The 20,475-nt window shown below is 49.3% G+C and overlaps 1 protein-coding gene across 1 annotated transcript in view; it reads left to right on the plus strand.

Annotated features, from left to right (window-relative positions):
• The window catches only part of LOC144159128 (uncharacterized), a 141,571-nt gene that overhangs the window by 78,602 nt on the left and 42,494 nt on the right, over window positions 1–20,475 (plus strand). The window lies entirely within an intron of this gene.

Consider the following 20,475-nt stretch of genomic DNA (forward strand, 5'->3'; position numbering starts at 1 on the left):
CGAGAATTCAACAAGTCTTGGTCCGAAGCTGCAAGAATGGTACGAGAATCCTACCAGGTCGACGAGGACATGGGCCTGACCAAAGAGCACTGGACGGCGCTGAAGTGCTACACACTCCAGAAGCCTAACATTTGCTCGGAGTTCAACAGACTCTGTCGTCTGGCGGTACCAACCGAATCGAGCTGGAAGGAGTTCCCTTTCAAGGGCTTGTGGTGTCTCCTACTGGACGCGTTCAACCGCCTACCGAAACCCGACGGCGACCGCGGGGATTTCTACCGGAGTGTGACCCGCATGATGGAGCTGGAGTCGACATTCGTCTGTTTCGGACAATTCCTGTCTGCTAGTCCGCACCCCTGTGTGGCGTCCAAGTTTGCATCAAGCAGCTTGGTAGGGACCGTCGTGACACTTGAGTCTGTGCCGGTAGAGTATGTCCGCGACATCAGCGATTTTTCCATCTACCCGCACCACGGGGAAGTGCTTATATGGCCGCTCTGCGTGTTCGAGTGCCTGGACGTGAGAGCGGGTGGAAGACGCTTTGTGTTCCGAGAGGCTGAGCCGATTCGGGAGCGTGTGCTTTTGTAGCCCGTGCTGAAAGCTGAGGACACCGCAGCAGGCCGCGAGTTAAAAAAGGCACTGGAATGAAACACGTGAGGAACATCTTCGCCACATTGGAAGAGGCAACTCCAGTGACTAAGGAGGGACCCTTATTGTTAATAAAGTTACTTCTTCCCATCTCCAGCATAATCAGCTTATGTTGTCGCTTTTTTCCCTTCGGTGGAATTCCTTTTGGTCGCGAAGTTGTTTCGTTGTGGCCCAGTACCGACTAGTTCAGTCTGCTCTTCTACGGGTGGGTTAAACCCTCTCCTCCCCCACCCCTCCTAACAACTACCAGTACCAGAAAGTGGCGGCCACCTCCCGAAAATTTCTTTGAACTGCCTCTTTTCCCGTGTCTGCACATAATCAAGCTACAAAACATTGAAAATAAAATTTTGTTTATAATAACTGTGATTGCTTTGCATTTGTAAAAAGTTGGACAAAACCCGTTTTTTGTAATGACGGCGGTGAAAGACTCCGGTCTTCGTACGTTCCCAAATCGGAATGTTTTTTTTTTTCCTCGCTTTATAGGCAATAAAGTTCATTGTCTGTCTGTCTATCTGCCTCGCTTTATAGGAATAAGACAGGCTGCATGTTCAGTATCTAGGCCATTCGATGTTGGCTGTCGTTGTTGCTGACTGCTCCCTTTATATTCGCGGTTGAAAAGCGAACCCGTGTTGTATCACGTGAAAGCCCTGGTGGACGGGAGTTCCCCGCACCTCTACCAAGAAGTTACAAGTCGACGCGGACACGTCGTGTGACGATGTACACGTATTTACAAGATGGGAAACCGATGAGAGGTAGTGGCGTAGCAAACGGCTGGCCGAACAGAGCACCGGGCGGCGTGTTTTTCGTCGTCGTTCACGAGCGATCACCCTACGCGCTCTAAGGTTCATTGTCCTCGCCGTCTCCGATTTTTCCTTCAGAAGGGTATGTTACAATACTCCTGTATACTAAGATATGTGTTTTCAGCAGTGTCTGCGATGCGTTTTCATTCAATGAGCTCGCTGTTGAAGATGTTTATTCCCTCGAGCTCGCTACTCAAGAGTTTTCTCTCCCTCTCTCTATTTCAATCGCACAGTATATTTTTTCCTGCTTTCTTTAAGCTGGAATCACGAGTAACGAGACCGCCGATCAAATGGCCGCCGTTGCTGCACTTATAAATACATTGGACATAACAACAATACCCTACACCGACCTCAAGCCACACATAAAACAACACCTTCGCGAAACATGACTGTAGTACACAGAGAGGCAACAGGTTACACGTAATAAAACCACACCTAGGACCATACACTACTGACTCACACAACAGATTCATTGAAGTTGGCCTCGCTATAGATTACGGATAGGCCACACACGTGCGACACACTCCCGTCTGCTCACTGGATCTCCAAGACCCTTGTGTAGCAGGTGTGGGGAGGGCCTATCCATAATTCCCATTCTAATTACATGCAAAGCACTCCACACAACACGACAAAAACACTTTCCACAACTATACAGACAACACACCCCACTACACCAATCACTAATTTTAGCAGATGATCCCGTGATTCTTCTGCAGCGCACTTTGAGATTTCTTAGCGAAATCAAATTTCTACACCTCATTTCCTATCACGCGTAGTCCTTTATACCTAGCTTCATACCACGCGTAATCACAACCTGTCCTTCTACACCAGCCATCCCCATTTTCCTTGACTGATTTTAATTGTGTTCTTCTTGAGCAATTTTAGTGTTGATGTCGTCATCTCTCGCATACAACCACCGTCTGCGCGTGTACGTGACTGCTGCTCACTAGTTCAACTTCGCAACCACGGCAACGTCTAAAACGTAATCTAGCGGTATTGCAGACTGGAATGTCTTTATAGATACCCGGATATATATATAAATATATATATATATATATATATATATATATATATATATATATATATATATATATATATATATATATATATATATATACTGTGTTGGCGCTTTTTGCCCCAGTCAGCCTTACGCCATTAAAACTCAACCATCATCATCATTTTTTTCTTTTTCAAAAGTGACTTAAGCTCTGCTTTGATTACTGCGGGGTTATAAACGTTTTACACTTGGGGATTATTCGCCTTCTCCTTACAGCGTAAGAACAAAAAAAAAAGAAAAGAAACGTAGTGGAGTGCGTTTTAATATGGGAGCTGTGGGCCCATAAATGGCTGCTCGTAATTTTGAAGCATTTCTTAGAAAGTACAACGGCGTACAAAATGGGAGTGTCGATCAATTTGCTCACGTAATACACGGAACTAACGGGTGGATATTCAGCGCAACAAGCTTCACATTTTTATCTACAAAGGGTGCCAACGTGTACGTACTGCCCGTCTCTGTACGCTATCTCGGCTACAAGGCAAACATTCTGGAACAATAAGTTTTATCTGCTCTTTACCAAAGGTCGAGGTATCTGACAGCGAGGTATCTGAAAGGGACAAAGGTCGAGATCGCGTCCTCAGGTAGTGAGTCACCGTATCCACCCAGTATTTTTTTTTTGTCTTCAGAGCAGGCTAGCATCAATTTCAACATGCTTCAGATTAAAGTTCTAAATGGGGCCTTTGCTGAGCTCACCTCACACCTTAGGGGTGCGCAAGGTTCTCGATAAGGGGGGGGGGGGGTCGAAGTCTTACCGCACCGCCCCCCCCCCCTCCCCCCGGAAACTCCCTCCCTCTTCACACTGAAGGTCTAACGGTAAAAATGCAGTGCTAAGACGAGGAATGTTTATAATTTTTTTTTAATGAGATGGAATTGCAACACATCCAAAATATTTCTGAGCAGAAGTTTTAACACAAACGTGTTTTATTCCGGGATTCACGAAGATTTCACTTACGTCATAATCGTCACGGAAATGACGTCAGTAAACGAAGCAAGCGACCTGTGAAATGTGCACTTCTGCATACAGGGTCTTAATTCTTGCGGGGAATCAACCTTTAGTACTAAAGAGTACGCTATACTTAGGGTTTTCGGGTTTATATTTTAACACGGAAGTGTTTTATGCCGGGATACACCAAGATTTCACTGGCGTCACATCCGTCACGGAAATAACGCCAGTACACCTTTGCGGAAGCGCCTCGCCAGCAGGGCGTCGCTCGCCATGCACACGCACAAGACAGCCGCCAACCCGCAAATCGTGCTCAGCTGCAGATTTCGCTTTACGTTTCACTTTTGTGTTTTACCGATTCCTAATACACAGGAATCAACCGCAGTTTTTTTTTTGTACATTTATGAATAAAATCAGCAAAAAATAAAATTAAGTCATAACGTCGTTCTCGTAACGCCTGATTTTGGTCCCCGCCTTTTCGGGGCTTAAAAAGTAAGCAGCTTTTGGAACGTAACATGAGGGTTCTTCGGCTGCCATTATCGCGAAAACACACGCGAGGTCATAACACTACGGGACAGGTTCGATTGAGTGAAGGTAGGGGCAAATTTGGCACCCCCCTCTCCTGCCCCTCTGTGCGAACACCTATGGCTCACACAGCATTTCGTTTACACATGTAAAATGTCCCCTATGTTTAAATTATATCACCGAAACAGGAAAATAAGTGTTTTGAATCGGAAATTTGTAAACCCGCGAGTGGGTGAGAGAATTTTGCCCTTAGTGAACAGGTGGGACTAGCCTTGCCGAGAGTGCCGGAAATTGCCCCGCCCTAGCAGCACGTCCAATATGTGTCCAATCACTACGGGTCGCATAGGTCTGATTCTTTCGATATCTGGAGTACCAGGCGCAGGATGTCCCGCCTGGTCAATCACTGTCCGTTCGAGTAAATAACAGCTTCCAAAAATGTTTCCGAAAACTCCTTCGAAGTTGTTTAAACAAGGCTAGCCGCTCAACGCATTTTCTGGATCGTCCAAAAAAAAAAAAATGCCTCATGCCCGAAGTGGCACACCACACACTGGACACAGGAATGATGAGTTAAGCTTCGGCTTGTAGAGCCACGCCACAGTCTGTGCTGAATTCGTCCGGGTACGGTACAACAATGACGAGAAAAGGCATTAAGCCCATGAACAAGTGCAGGGAGGAATCCAAATTTGTTCGTTAAATCCGGAAATTCGTAAAATCGAAGTTTCACTGCGTATGGTCGACGGCCCGATATTCTAAGGCGGGTCACAACTGTATAGTGGGTCCGGCCGCTGTCAGATACCAGCTAGAGTAACCTTTCGGAACCAACTCTCGACCTGTGTGTAAACACTTTGGCGCAATTCAAAGGTCTTCGTTGGCCTAATACGGGGCTTTCCACTACAGCACGTAACACGCCACCTGTTCTGTGTTTGTCCACGTTTCAAATCGGCGCGAATGACAGCGCGAAGTTCACTACGGGCGAGAACTCTCAGCCTGAAGGACATTTTAGGCCCCTGGAACAGCGAAGACAGTGCGGTGCGGGATGACAAAGCTCTTGTGCGTTTTCTTAGAGACTCTGGACTCGACTCTAGCCTGTGACTGCCTCTGTCGTTGTATTTTTTTTTTTTTGCGTGCGTGTGTGTGCGTGTGTCCGTCTGGCTGATTTTCTTCCGTTTTTCCTTTTTTTTAATTGTATGATTCATGTTAGCATTTAACCCTCATCTCATGTTCACCAACCATCTGAAGTAGCAAGCCCAGCATTATGCAGGGCTGACCTCTTCGGTTTCATTGAAGAATCTCTCTCTCTCTCTCTCTCTCTCTCTCTCTCTCTCTCTCTCTCTCTCTCTCTCTCTCTCTCTCTCTCTCTCTCTCTCTCTCTCTCGCTCGCTCGCTCGCTCTCTCCTCCTCTACTTTTTGTTAGACTCCTTGACGACATATATCAGGAATTTACGGGCGGGATCATTCTTCGCAAGCAAAGCGAAAAGTTCCCGATCCAAAAGGGAGTGCAACAGGGAGATACCATCTGACCAAAATTGTTCACAGCATGTCTGGAGGGGGTATTCTGGAAGCTTGACTGGGAGAGCGCAGGTTTACGGATAAATGGGGAATGCTTGAGTCATCTGGGGTTTGCAGACGACGTAGTTTTACTCGGTGAATGGGCAAAACTGCAAAAAAAGGATTGGCAATCTACAATAACAAAGTTTCGGAGTGGGCTCAAAAATAAGTACGAGCAAATCTAAAGTAATGATAAATAAGCACGTTGAAAGCGCCCTCTTCAGCACAGGTAGAGAAATAATGGAACAAGTAGAGGAATATAACTACTTTGGACAAGTTGTCACTATACTCATCCCAACCACGAGAACGAAATCAGGCGCAGAATAGAAAAGTGTTGGCGCGCACTCGGCAAGCACTCAAAGATAATGAAAAGTAAGTTACCTCTACCCCTAAAAAGAAAGGTATTTAACCAATGCGTTCTACCGGTGATGACATATGGAGCTGTGTTCTACCGGTGATGACAACTTGGCGCCTTACTAAGCAAGTGGAAAGCACGCTTAGATCGGCCCAACGAGCCATGGAGCGAATAAAGGTAGGAGTAACACTCAGGGACAGGAAGCGAGCCTACTAGATCGGGGAGCAAACTCGAGTAGAGGATATCATAGTTCAAATTAAGAACAAGAAGTGGACTTGGGCTCGCTATGTAGTGAGACGAACTGACAACAAATGGGCGACGAGGGCAACGGAATAGATGCCGAGAGTTGGACTAGAAGAAGGGCAAGGCCATGAATTCGATGGAGAGAAGAAATGAGAAAATTCGGAGGCAAGAAATAGACTCGGGCAGCGCAGAACAGGGGCGGTTGGAGGTCGATGGGAGAGGCCGTCGTCCTGCAGTGGACCTGCATAGGCTGCTGATTATGATGATGGTGACGATGGTGATGATGATTCGCAACCGCGCCAAGCAGTCTTCCACACTTGAAACTTCGTACAAGGCAAGCTGTGATCTTCAACATCAGCTGTGCGAAAATACTTTGCGCAATATCGAAGTACTCCATCACTTCTCAATGAACTTTGATGCGTCGCTCGCGGTTCAAGGCATCGGCCGCATCGCTTTTGTAGCGGGAGCTACCCTGACCGAGGTTGAGCAGTTTCGCGTGGCTGCTGGAGAGCCGTGCTGCGCATGCGTGAGGAGCAGTGATGTCACACGGCGCACAGAACGTTGCTCGCTGCCCGGCGTCTCTCACACACCCCACGCGCCCAGAGTCTTCGCCGACCTCCATTCCGCACGTGGCGACCCGGTACACTTGATGATCATACGAGGGTGGCCGGGTGTGCAACCGATGGCTCGTGCGTCGCAGCAACACCGGCGTGCGCCTGTGGAACCAGCTTAGCTCTGGGGCGATTGGTGACGCTGCGCCGGAGCCGCTTGATAAATATACATGCGTCACATAATGCGCATACCGTGTGTGTACATGTGTCATTGAAGCAGCAGTAAGCATGATAATCAAGCTAATCCTGGACAACCAGGAAAGCTAAGAATAACCAGTTGAATCTAAGCTCACACTACGTATATCCTGGCATTACTACGTGTATCCTGGCATAGCCGAGCTAAGCCACTGCTAATATTTTTTTATATTGCTTCGTCAGCAAATGCCAGAGATGTTGTTGCCGCATAGAGTGAATACGGTGAAAACAACGAACAATTAAGTGCAGCGCCGCGCTTTGATAGAGCGCCTTGGCAACTACCGCAGTGCACCGGCGTACAGCGCGAGTCCAAGGTCGACCCAGTGTGCCACCGATCGCAACGGCGTAGCGTTGCATTTTCCTCGAGCCAGCGCGCCGTCGTCTGGTTGCGTGTTTGTGCAGTCAGGTGCGGTTATTTCGCGTCCGGCGGACGCCTGGGCGCTTTTCGAGTAGCGCTTTGCCGCCTTGTTAGGCCTAACGCGCTGTTTGACTGCTTCCGCCGAGCGCTGGAGGCCGCAGGCACGTCTTGCGCAACATTGGGCCTCTTCGATTTTCCACTTCTGGCACCCCGCGGGCTGCCCGCGGGTAGTCCGAGGATTCCCCGAAGCCATAGGGATACACGGGAAAATCGAATGTTGGACTGCTTCTCGGGGAGCCCGCGGTGAGCCCGAGACTGTAAATCGAAGAGGCCCATTATTTGCAAGCACGCATGCAGCCCTGGTCGGTGTGCATACATTGTCGTCGGCGGGTCTGGTTATGAGGTGCGTAAGTTTAAGCGAAGCTTATACGGCTAGGATTCCATGTTTAAGCTTTGAGGTGCGCCGTCGTGCGTTGCCAACAGAAAATACCATGTAAAAAGATAGAGCTTCCGTGAGCGTGCGTCTCGTGAGGAGCTCACAAAAAATACCAAGAACAATAGTGAGCACACGTGAGCCGTGCGCCTCGTGAGCTCAAAGCGCCCGATTCGGCCAGCTGGACCTTCGAGAACACTCTGCCCAGCAAATTCAAGCCGTGACCTCTCGCGTGCTCTTCTTCTCGACAGTTCACGTTCGTTCGCGCATGAAGTGGGAAGCACCGAAGCCGAGTTCGCGAAGCCGGTTACCGCAGGTTCTGGCGCATGCCAACGCGGTCCACTCTGGGAGAGATATTAAAGCCTGCGGACGAAGTGATTCAGGCCTGCCAGTCACGGAGAACACTCAGCCACAGAAAGTTTGGAAATCCCTGTGAGGTGCAACAGCCGGGCCTCCGACGAAGGGAGAAGGGCAGCCGTGCACCACCACTTCAAGCTGCGCCATTTTTTTCCTTGTCCGTCAACTAAATCTCCCGAGGCTGCACGTATCTTTGAAGCGCCAGGCGCCCATAGTGCGAAGCTTTGGAAAACCGGCGTCCTGGTGTGTGTAACCTCGCATTTATGACGGCCTATGGATTCGATTGAGACCCCGCAGTTATACAACACGCCGGGACGTTCGCTTTCCTCACGAAAGGAGCTCTGTACTTGGGCTCGAGCGCGGCACACGTCGAAAAATAACATTACTTTTTCTGACATTACTTTACTCACAAAACGCAGCGGTCCGAGTACGGGGAGGACGTAGGCTAGAGTTCCGAGCATTTTGTTTGTTCTGCGTTTGCAAAAACGCCTTGCGGCAAAGACAACTTTATCGCGAATGCTCGGAGGAGGAGAACTCTGAGAAAGAGCGACGGAGCAAGCAGCGGAAAGGAACGCAAGCCGGGGATCACGCTCCTGAAAAGGGAAACAGCAGTGCAGCAGCAGTGCAGCATATGAAATACAGGCCTCTGTGGGAGGTGAAAGCACCGGTGATAAAGGCGAACAGGAGGCTTCTCGCGATGGAGAGCGAGCGCTGGGCAACTGGTGGCGGGCACGGCCGCACAGTTCAGCAGGAACTTCAACTGGGCACCAACAGAAGTGCCAGACTGGCTTCCGCCTTCCCATTCTTAGAAAGTTCTAAGCATCCCCTCATTATTTTACAGTTTAGCTGCCTGCAGCGAGGATCCAGCAGATCGTTTCCGGCGACATATCGCGCGTAGGCCTACAAGTATCAGCGCATAGAAAAAATCCATAAAAATACATAACGGCCCTAGGACCGTCATTGTCGCCACTGAAAAAAAATGTCTTCCAAGCAATGCATTTGTGTTTAAAGGTGAATTCGACTTTAAGGGGATTGGATTGGAAGTTTGGTCTTCGTAAGCTGACTTTCCCGCATTGTGCGCCGCCCAGTGAAGCATGGCAATGTACGGAGGGAGGAGGGGGAGTGTGAGTGCTTTATTGATAAAGTGGAAAAGAAGTGTACTGGGGATATTTTGAACTCATTTGGGAGTCCACCAGCATACAACCCAGTCCGGGGGAAGGGAAGAGGGGGATGAAAGGGGATAGATTAGAACAAATGGGCACAGAGAAAGAGGGAGAGAAAGAAAGATAAGGAGTGCGTAAGGCTGGCCGGCAGGCATTGGGCTACAGCCGTTGTATGAGGGTGGTCTCCTCGAGGAAGGCCAGGACAAGTCGGACTGCTTCCCGCCGGATGGAGTTGGGGCCCGTCGAGTAAATCAGGTCCATCAAGGTGTGGCTCGGCAGCCCGAGATGCCGGAGCGCGGCTCTGCTCGCGGGGCACCGTGCTAGCGGCAGGAGCATAGCAGGTGCTCCAGGGTCTCGGGCTCTGGGCAGTCAGCACATGTGGGCGACGGCCGGCGGCCTGGTCTGTGCAAGCGGGCTGCCACGTTGCAGCAATCGAGGCGCATGCGGAGGAGTATGTAGCGGGCGTCCCTGCTGATGTGGCCAGGCAGAACCTGTGGAGCTTGGCCGCTGATGGCTTTGGGGTCCGGGTGCGCACGTCTTCACCTCCCGCGCCAGAATGGGTTGTGCGGTGTCGAAGGGCCTCAGGTTGCGGGAGGCAGGGAGCCCATCCTGGCGAGTAGTACCTCTGGCCAGGGCGTCAGCCATCTCATTGCCGGTGATTCCGACATGAGATGGCAGCAGATACAGCCGCACTTTATACTTCTCTCCGCCATCGTTGCCTCTTTCTCTGTTCGTGTGTGCTCCTCTCCACACGCGCCGCCTCTCTCTCCCCTGTCATTGCGCAAAGCCGCGCGTTCTTTGGCGACCACGCCTGCGGCGCACTCGGGCCTGCGCCGTGATTGGCTGTTTTTAAATTCGATTGCTTCTACCCACCAATCGTATCTGTCCTCAGTCTGCGACGAATAGGTGGCGCCACTGGCCTTACGACCACGGAAGCACCGAAGGGAAACACGGGTCCCCTCTCTGTTAAATCTGACCGTTTGTTCGCACTTCTTGAGTGCTTGCAGCAGGTTCTGCTTTTTCACGCAAAACGAGCCAAAAAAACATTGCAAATTGCGTAGAAAAGTTCGTGACTGCGATCCTTCCAAGGAGACGTTATCAAGAAGTGCTTGAAGCACGTTTCAAAACGAAGCAGCACGGAGAAAAATACATCGCTAATGGTCTGTGAGCAAACAAGTTCGAGAAGCGCGACACCCGCTGTAACCCGCGTTGCAAGCTGATCTGTAACCTATCTCACCTCAGAACAGGATTCCGCGGTGCCGCGTCGACACGGCGCAAAAAATAATCCTGCTTCGCGCAGTTCAAGGTCGAGGAAGTCTGTTTCAGCAGAGACGCTGCCTGGCAAGACGGTGGCACGCAGAATAGATCGACACTTGTGAAAGTGAGGGTGTCGTTACGCGCTAAGGAACCGATGGCGTACTTCAAAATGGAAGCTCAACTATGTGGCTTTTTATATCGATGAATCAATTTTTCAAACCAATTGTGTTTGTTTCTGATGATTAAACACGGATTTTCATACAAAAGGAGGCCACGAGGTCAGAGACTGCGACGGGACCTCAGTAAACGTGACGTTCTGACGAGAGAAATTGAACTTCGTTATGAGCTACTACTGCTCGTAACGAAGTGCAATTTCTCTCGAATGTAGGCATGTAGGAATGTAGACATATGTCTAGACATATCACAAATGTGGACATATGTCTACATATGTGTACATATGTCTACATATGTCTAGACATATGACAAATGTGGACATATGTCTACATACGTCTAACATGTCTAACATATGTAGACATATATCTAATATATGTCTACATATGTGGGCATTAAACATATTTCTACATATGTCTAACATATGTAGACATTCTAGACATATGTTAGATATATGTAGACATACTTTAGACATATGCAGACATATGTTCGAATGCCGACATTTGTTAACAGAGGAAACTCTTCGCTTTCTCTACATCGTAGTTACCCCCATGAAAAACCTCGAACAAGGCGATATCGTCATAACGAGGGCTAGCGTAGTTCTTTTGCCCTGTAGCAATACCGTAAAAGCATGTTAACGTGAAAAGCTCTTAGGGTAGAAGTTGAACCATTCGTGACGGCCGTGGTGGTGTACCCTCACCCGTACGTCATCGCCAAAGCCGTCTGTGTGTCCCACAGCCTAACAAAGGGCGTGTCTACTGAGACGTGAGGAATGGAGGAGCCGTAAACGACCATAAGCAATGTCACATGTCCAGTCCGTTACGCACATTGCCGAAGAACATAAGCATGACCAGTGTTCCTGCAGAGCGTTGCACTAGCACAAACGTTTCAATTTGGCAGCTCACAACCGCCTTGTGGTTTGCCGTAATTTTGTAAAAGCTAACAAGACAAGTGACGAGACAAAAAGAAAGCACCGAAATACCGATAATTATCTACTAATGTTCAGGCATTCGTATACACCGCTTCTCTTCATTCTAGGTTTTCGTTCCTTCCAGAAATAATGTACATTATGCTATCGTAACGATCGAATGCGCTAGCTTCACCAATTACGCATTTCTGCGCGGATTCAGGACGTCTCACGGTTCCTGCTGTCAAAAAATGCAAAGAAGGCTTAAATAGTAAAAATAGTGTCAAGGAATGATAACGCATTTAAGAAAAGCAACCGGCACATCTGTTGTTCATACATGGCGTTCAACTGTAGTCTGTTTTTTTTTAATCATGTATTCCGCTTCTTCGGTTGTTTCGAACATACACGTAGACTGAATTACGGCAATAGAAAAGTAAAGAAGCATTGATCAAAAAACAAAAGAACAACTCAGTCGCAGTACCTTTACTTCGCGTTTTATTCCCTGTCCGATTTCAGGGCCCTTTCATTTATAACTTCGTTGTAATATGCGCAAAATTATTTCCCACCAACCTTTTTTACTGAGCGCTTACCCAATCACAGGTTACTGACAGATGTGCAAGCACTCGTCAGTGCCGTTAACCTCACTCAAGCGACGCTACTAGGCCACGCAGGAAAATTGGCGCAAAAATTCGAAGCGGGAAATCGTCCCGAATTACTGCATATTCTCCTCGGCCTCAATGTTTCACGCGTAACACTCGCAGCTCACGCTTTGCGGAAAGTGAAATCGGGCCTCGCCGCTCGCGTGTCAGTTCATTAAACGCGTTAACATGCTCTCCGGCCCACCTCGTCGTCACCGCCCAGAAGCCTCCGGTCGCCAACCGGACCCCCGCCGACGGGGAAATAGTTTCACGCTCGCATCGGAGAAAGTCTTGCTCTTTTCACTTCCCTGTACGGCATATAGCCATCGTGGTCACGTTTCCAGACCGTTCTCTGGGCCACCTTGGATGCTTATCACTCGCCCATTTCAGCCGAGAAGTTTTTTTAAAGATTTAGAGAAGCTTTAGCCATAGAGTGTATTCTCGGAGTATACGCTTTCAGCCCGCGAAGATGAAGCGACAAAGAGTTCGGTCGTGACTCGAAGTCGAGAAAACTGCTTTGTCTGCGTTTATTCGTTTGTTGTTTTCTGACGTCTTCGTTGTCGTTGGTTATCGATCGCCCTTCCCGCACTTTCGAAGCTTTCTTTGGGAGCGACTATGATGCGACGCGTTTTGAATACCTGTGAACCCGTTTCCTCGTGATCTATAATAAAACTGGCACTTCGCTCCGGTGCTTGGGTCGAGGAGTTTTTAAAGGACCTTCCACACAGTGCCTTTCTGCCATACGTTAAGCGTTGCAAGTCGCTTACCGCTATCGGCGGAGTTGGCTCCATCTTTCTTTCTTTTTGACAGCACCAAGGTGGTGGCGCTAAGAACGACCGACCGACCGACCGACCGACCGACCGACCGACCGACCGTCTGACTCACACACCGACTTAATCACTGACTGACTGACTGACTTTCACCAGCCATGAAGCATCGAGCTGCGTGTGGGGTCATTATTTATTTTTCGTAATGAAGTCTTTAAAGAGGTGAATCTCACTTACGAAGGTAACCATGGGCGTTTCTTTCAACACGTTCCTTTTGTTCCCGATACCGGTGGTTATGAAACACACGGCCGAAATTCGGGGTGCTTAGTAACGAAAAAAAAATTGCCGAGAAATAGCTACAGGACGGCGTATTCCAATCGGAACATGCAGTTAAATTCTTTTCGAAGCTCACTCGCGCCACGAGTTGGCTCGAATCGCAGGAGAACTAGCATACACATATTTCATGTATATGCATGCGCTGCATTTGACCTTGTCGACTCTATGGCAATAAACAGTAATTGTGCGGTTGACGTTGCAGGACGCATCTGAAAGATCAAAACGCATGTTAAACTGGCAAAATCGAAGCGAAGATACCCACTATCGTGGCGACGTTTGAGCAGGTTGATATAGGACGTCTTCGGGCTTCTTAAGACCATGAAGACCAGATGCACCTAAGTTTCATTTGAAAGAATTATACCTTCAACTCGCTCAGCGTCCCGATAGAGAAACATTGCTGTCACAAAAAAAATGTTGACACACTTTTAACTTTGCCGCTCCGCAAAGTAAGCGGTGATGTCTAGGAGGGGTGCCAAAAACAGAGTAACCAAACAGCGTCAAAACAGAATCAAACGGAACCACGGGTACAAGTATAATTGTACAATCATGTTTACTGGCGGTTGCTTTTGTCGACGGCCGCCAGTCACGAAAGCTAGTCCCTGTGACGTGCAAAGGCAGTGCGAAAAAGTTGACGGTGGGGCGCCCCTCGTACTTCTGTCTACCTTGTTACGCATCTAAACGTTTCAAAGTTTGCCTCAATATAAGCACGATTGGCATTCTGACATGACAGTCTTTCGAATGAATTTGTATTTTGTCTTCGCATATCAGTATCAAAATTCTCTCATACATAAAACTTAACTTTAATTCGAATTGTTATTTGACGATTTCTCGCACTCTGCGATATCTGGTTGACTGGTTCACTGTGGAACTATCTAGCCTTTCACGTCTAGCCATCACCAGCTTGCCTGTAAAGGGGGCAACACAGCACGAGATGTGTTGTGGCGGTGAAGCAAACGTTAGTAGTACTATACTCGGTGACAACTTAAGAACTGCACCGGAAGTTGCCGCTGTGCCTTATCACCGTAGCCGGATGTTTCTCCGCGCGGCGCAAGTAGGGCGTTACTGGGAATATTTTGAACATGGCGTGAGCCGTTCCCGTGATTTTTTTGGACTTAATATGCTTATAAACGACTCCAGTGACGACAAACAAACTGCGTGAGACAAGGCAGACGATATCACGCATTCATAGCAAACCCCTTTCAAAACGCGCGCGCACTGACGTCACGGGTCCAGCGCTTTGGCGGAGTGATACACTACATGAGGTGGTGCCGTTCTTGAGTTGTAACCGAGTATATAACCAAGGATATTAACACTACTCACACTTGCACTATTCGCACTGCTCCTCCCATTGCTCGCACCGTAAGATTTCCTTCGTGAACAGAAGCCTCTGTGGGAATAGTGGGTAATTCTCCCCAGCGAAAAAGGCTTCGCATTTAGAGACATTGGTGGAAGATTAATTCCGCCTGTACATTTTTACACTCGTTCCGCGTTCAATACGTACAGCGAAATTCGGCTATGTACACCGCACATTTTTCGAGTTTTCTTCTGCGTTTGACTCAGCTACGCTCAATTACATATATCGAACAAATCTGGTTTTCTTTACCGTTCGATTCGCTGAAGCTATACCGCGTGGAACCACAATAAACGCGTCTTAGTCCGTACGCCCCCTTCTCCGAGCTACGTCAGCCGGAACGTTTCTTCTAATCGGACGACTGCTTTCCCAAAAAGCCTGCCGAACCTGTCGAAGGCGGACAGCTAGTAGTCGTTGATGATCGACTAAAGGAACGCCTCGCAACGTTAAAAAAAATAAATAAAAGGGAGCACAATTACGCGTGCGCAATTAGCCTCCCATTCATTACAACAAGACCGAGAAGAACGAAAACGACAAAGAGGTGTAATTATCCCGATTATACGAGCGTTGCCTAATATTCACGACCTGACCTACAGGGTGGAGTTGGACGCACAATGCCTGACGAGAAGCAGAAAGAAGAAGGTGACAAGATAAGATAGAGAGAGAAATTACCGAAAGAGAAAGAGAAGAATGAAGGGCGTGTACGAACAACACCTACAAGGTATAAAACGCAGGTTCTAACCTGCGGTCGCCCCGCGAGGTCTCCTCTAGGAACGCTGACATTCCTGTTTGACAGCTCAAACGCACAACGGCTGGGGTAGTCAGCGCCTGAACGCTCGGCAGTGGTGAGAGGCGGCGCCGGATAGTTTCGAGGCCTTCTTACGAAGGTGGTGTTCGTGCTGCGAAGGCTTGTTTTCGCCAAGTTCAAACTAGATCTCTCGCGCTGGGATTGTTCTCGTGGTCTCTCTTCTCTCGCCCTCTTCTTTTAAAGTTTTTTTTCAATCCTCCAGCTACCGTCTGCGCTGCTGTCACGCACTACCCTCGAACAGATTAAACGTTTCGAAAAACCCGTCACGGCCGATTAACGCACGCTCTCGCTTTCAACTTAACCGGGCCAGCCTCGCGAAAAGCCTCGTTACACCCGGCGGTCGAGATGGGCGCACACGAGACAACGAGACGAGAACGAACGCTCGGCCCGATAGGGGGCGGAGCTGCCAGTCTGCGTAACACGCGCTGCCCATTTATCAGAGCTCTACAGTGTGCCGCGCAGTGTGCAGATAAAATGCCCCGTTCGGGCGGCCTTTTCCGAAGGCACGCCGTGCGCATGCGCTTTATGACCGGCTAGCACCCTGTCGCGGACGCCAGGAACGCGCTGTGTCGCACGCGCTCTCTCGTTCCCCGTTCTTCTGTCGCTCTGTGTCCACAGATCGACGGCGCGAATTTTAGTGGCAAAGCACATTAGGACCTCGCTTTGCCCGTGGCTTGTCCCTTGGCGTCCGTGTACACAGTGTTGCGCATGCGCGATGAGCATTGGATTGGATTGGATTAAATTGAATTGTACCGGATTGGATTGGATTGGATTGGATTGGAATTGTATATACTGTGCACACGCGTTGTCACTCATTTACATGCGCGAGTGGGCAATGCCACGGGTGATTTACGGTAAGAACGATCTCCAGTGCTTCGCCCACTCGTCATGATTCACTTCGTGGAGATGCGTGAATTTTTACCGGCATTCCCGCTTCAGTGCTCAAGCAACGTTAATAGATTACATGTCGAAACATAGCGAAATTAAGCGAAAGAGACATGGGTGGAAGCAAGATTACATGTGTTAAACATTACACGGCTAAACGTTACATTAAAGATTACATGGGTTAGATTACACAGGTTAAACTGCGCAGAATTCACAAAGAAGAGTGCGAAGAATTGACATCAACGTCCCTTCAAAGTTACACGTACACGGTTGTACACATTTGTTACTTTAATAATTCACCAAAGAAAAAAAAAGCGGGGGGGGGGGGGTGTCGTGCCGCAGGCGTGGCTTGGAGATCAGTAGTGTCGTGAGTATAGTGGCAGCAAATTAACGCCAGAGCAAATGCATTACCACAGCGGTTGGACAGGTTGGTGGAGCTGTGGGAAGCGGCATCATTTTGCGGCCGTCTATAATTAAGAATATTTCTCGAGAAATTCCAACCGCCTATAATTAAGGATCTTATTCGAGCGACTCTCAACGAAATGAACGTGACTCCCGGCAGGAAACCCTTTCAGAACCCTCGCACTACTATTGGGCGACGTGAGAAGAGAACGACGTAAAAACATGAAGTAAAAAAAAAATAGAGAAAGAACTTTAACTCTGCGAGCCTACGCGCAGGGAGGGCGTTTGGGAGAATCCTAAATTTTGCTTATTTGCTTGTTCGTTCACAGACGATTGCTCGGGGAAATGGTTACGGGCGTGGTTTCTGAAGGGAAAAGCACATCCGGAATGCCTGCTTGCGGGACGATTAATGAGTGCCACGAAGCAAGGGTTAATTTCGACCACCCATGGAGGGAACGGTTCACCGCGGGCAACTGTTTGTCGACTCGGCAATGCGCACGAATCTGCGTTCGGAAGCCATTCGATACTATCCGACCTCCTGAGAATCGAGTACCCTAAACCGCGGTGCCTTCGTACACTAACCATCGGAGCTCTCTATTCGCCGCCCAACTGCGCTGAGATCGGACATATGCGAGTCCCGTAGCAGGTGGGAGCGTATACGAATGCCCGGAGGGTTGAATAATTTGGGATCACTGGTTAACCTTCGTTATTACAAAGTCTTCGTTTGGTATAAGCGATGCTGCATTAAAAGCGGCTGTGTGTGTTTTCTGTAGGCTGCAGCAGGCACCGTAAAACACTTCAAATAAGGGGGGATTTCGAACAAAGCGATTTCGTTCTAATGATGGTTTACGGTATTTTACATAAGTCAACGCCGGTGCTTTGTGCCTCAATGCGGTCTGGCCTGCCACAACGCGTACTACAGTTGAAGGATGCATAGGAATGGGCGGCGTGGACGGCGCCCAAGCAGCAGGTGAAACGGTAGCAAGGAAACGCGATGATTAAAACGTGCACAAATTGCGGCGTTTCACTCTTTTAGGTAAACAGTAAGTCAAAAAACCGATAGTAATCGATTATAAAAACGAAGCCCGTTGAATCAGGCCTGTTGTTGGCTATGTAGTAGCTAAAAATATTAAAGCCGTTCCACTCAGTGTGAAAGCCGTTGGAAGTGCAAAGCAGTGATTCGCCATATAATGGACGGTAGCGTCGTTATCCGCTCACTGCTACAACCCAATGCAATTCTAATTTCCCGCCTTCGCAGTGCTCGCGTGCCCCTTGCCTGAACCTGCGCCAGCAGGAGTTCTGTTCTTTTTGTGCTTGCTTTTCCTCCCGCACGTGCCGGTGTTTCACTGCCACATTTTTTTTTTTTTTTTTTTAGATGCAGAGCATTTGATTCACTCGCCTTGTCCTTGCGGCGTCGTCGTCGTTGTCGTCGTCGTCGTCGGCGGCGGCGGCGTTGCCCACCCCTCCCCCATTCTCCTCGCCGCGCCAGCTGCGCTCTCCGCCGCTCACCCCCTCTCTAAGGTGGCTAGCCACCTTAGGCTAGGTGGGCTAGCCACCCTCTCTAAGGTGGCTAGCCCACCTAGCCATTCTAGCCACCTTACCCTCTCCTCTCCGATAGCGAACACTCTCTCGCGAGGGGCATTGGATTGGATTCGATTGGATTGGCTTGGATTGGATTGGCTTGGATTTGGATTGGATTAAAGTGGATTGTGTCGGATTGTGTTGCGTCATAGCCGCGGCAGACGCGCTGGTAAGGTGGCTTAGCGCTGGGGCCGGCGCATGTGCAGTACTCTCTCTTCCGCAGTTTGCTCTCCTTCGGGCGCGCGGCGCATATAACCGGTGTGCCGTTCTCCCGCGAAGCAACATCCACGCTTGGCTCAAACACCTAGAGTCCACGCCGCTTTACAAGTACGCCAACGTCGTCATCGACTGGGACCGGCTTACGCAGTCCCCTCAACGTTATGCGCGCTATAAAACGCGGTCCCTTCGCCGCTCCGCCTATGCGTCGCATCTACACAGGGGTTCCCGCGAGGGGAGGTGGGAGTTTTTTTTTTTTTTTTTTCGCTGACTATCGCAAAAACCAACCCAATGAGCGTTCCTAACTAAATGAACGCGGGCTCTGCCGGTTAATTACGTGCATTTTGCCTCAAATGTACCTGCAGTTGTATTTGGGATAAACAACGGGTAGATGTGGGACAAGCACCAGCGCTTCACGAGTTTCGAACGCTTGTGACTATATAAACCGTTTGGTTTCTATAAGGCCTCTGGGTTACGCCGCGACGACAGCTGCTACGACGGAACGCCACGGGGCTCTACTTTGGTCCAGGGAGCGAGCTATGACGACAAGGCGAGCCCCTAACGTGCTCTGCACTTACCATTTCTGCACTTGCCTCCTTTTTTAAGTGCGCCGCCACGATGTAACAACGCAGCTTTAATAGTATTGAGTCTTTTAAAATGTATGCAACGGAATAGGGGGAAATGGGGAGCTACTTATAAGCTATAACGGAAGTTTGAAGGAATCCTATAGTCCGACGCGCAACTAACCTTGACAACTGCCATCATCGATCGCCGCATCGCATGCCTGCCTCTTGCATGGGAATCGAGGGATGCAACTTTACCTGCCAACACGTTTTCGCAGGCATCGCATTGAACTCGTTACAAAAGCTCGCAAGAGCAGTGACAACTCTAGTTCACGACGGTTAACTTGGCAGCAGTCTGCAGCACGTACACACTTGTCATACATCCAGCCGTGGCAGCGAAAGCCTCAACCACCGCCGCCGAGGCAGGAGGCATTGGCGTGTAATGCGCGATCGCGTGGCCGGGAGGGCGGGGGAAAGGCGACCCAATTACCGGTGTGGCCCACATCGCGGCAGCGGCCGAGACGCGTTCTACGTGCTCCGTCTCGAAGGCTTCATTGCCTGCCGACGGAACGCCTTCCCGCCGTGCGCCGGGCCGGGGATGTTAGCACCGGCTAATCAACGGACACTGACCGCGTCACGGGCCTCATGCTGCGGAATTTCACGTGCAGTCTCTGTCGAGTGAGCGTCGCTTGCTTACTTGTGCGCTCACAACAGACTGTTCATTGAGATGTGCGTTTTAAGCGAAGCTTAATTGGCTAGGGGTCCAAGTATTCTTCATGTATACGAACGAAAAGTCGTGTCTTTGAAGCGCGAGGCGTTGGAAAACGGACGTCCCGTGATCGCTATGTCATTGTGTCATTGTGACACAAGCTGCCCTGGTCATTCACCAACAGAAACTGAAATGGCTCGTGACCTTCTTTTTTTTTTTTTCGCGAAATAAGGTTTGGAGAAGCCCGAGTCCATCGTCCGTATCGGTTGCAACGCTGGTACAGCTGACATTCGCAATTAACACTCACGTATACGCAACGTGCATACGAATGAACTTTTTGCGGATTTTGTCTCTGCCATTAATCGCTGCGGCATTAACTTCTGCAACACGAAAACTACAAGGCTTTATTGCGCGAGAGTTCGCTGGAGGACTACGACTGCACTAAAGGTCTCCCGCGGTGTAGTGTAGCAATCTACTTAGAGTTTTTATCCTTTACAGGAAAATGTCTCGCGGTAGCAGTTATGCGCAGCACGCTTTCTTTCATTCAAGCACGTTGTGTTTTATTTATGTATCCTCACAATAAACCAATCACTGTTGCTGGCACTCCCTGTGTCATTGTTGAGTGCTCGTGGTAGAATGAATTCATTGGCTAGG

This window comes from Haemaphysalis longicornis, unplaced genomic scaffold (assembly GCF_048455015.1).
Source record: "Haemaphysalis longicornis isolate Haplotype H1 unplaced genomic scaffold, Haemaphysalis longicornis Haplotype H1 scaffold_10, whole genome shotgun sequence".
Taxonomy (NCBI): Eukaryota; Metazoa; Arthropoda; class Arachnida; order Ixodida; family Ixodidae; genus Haemaphysalis; species Haemaphysalis longicornis.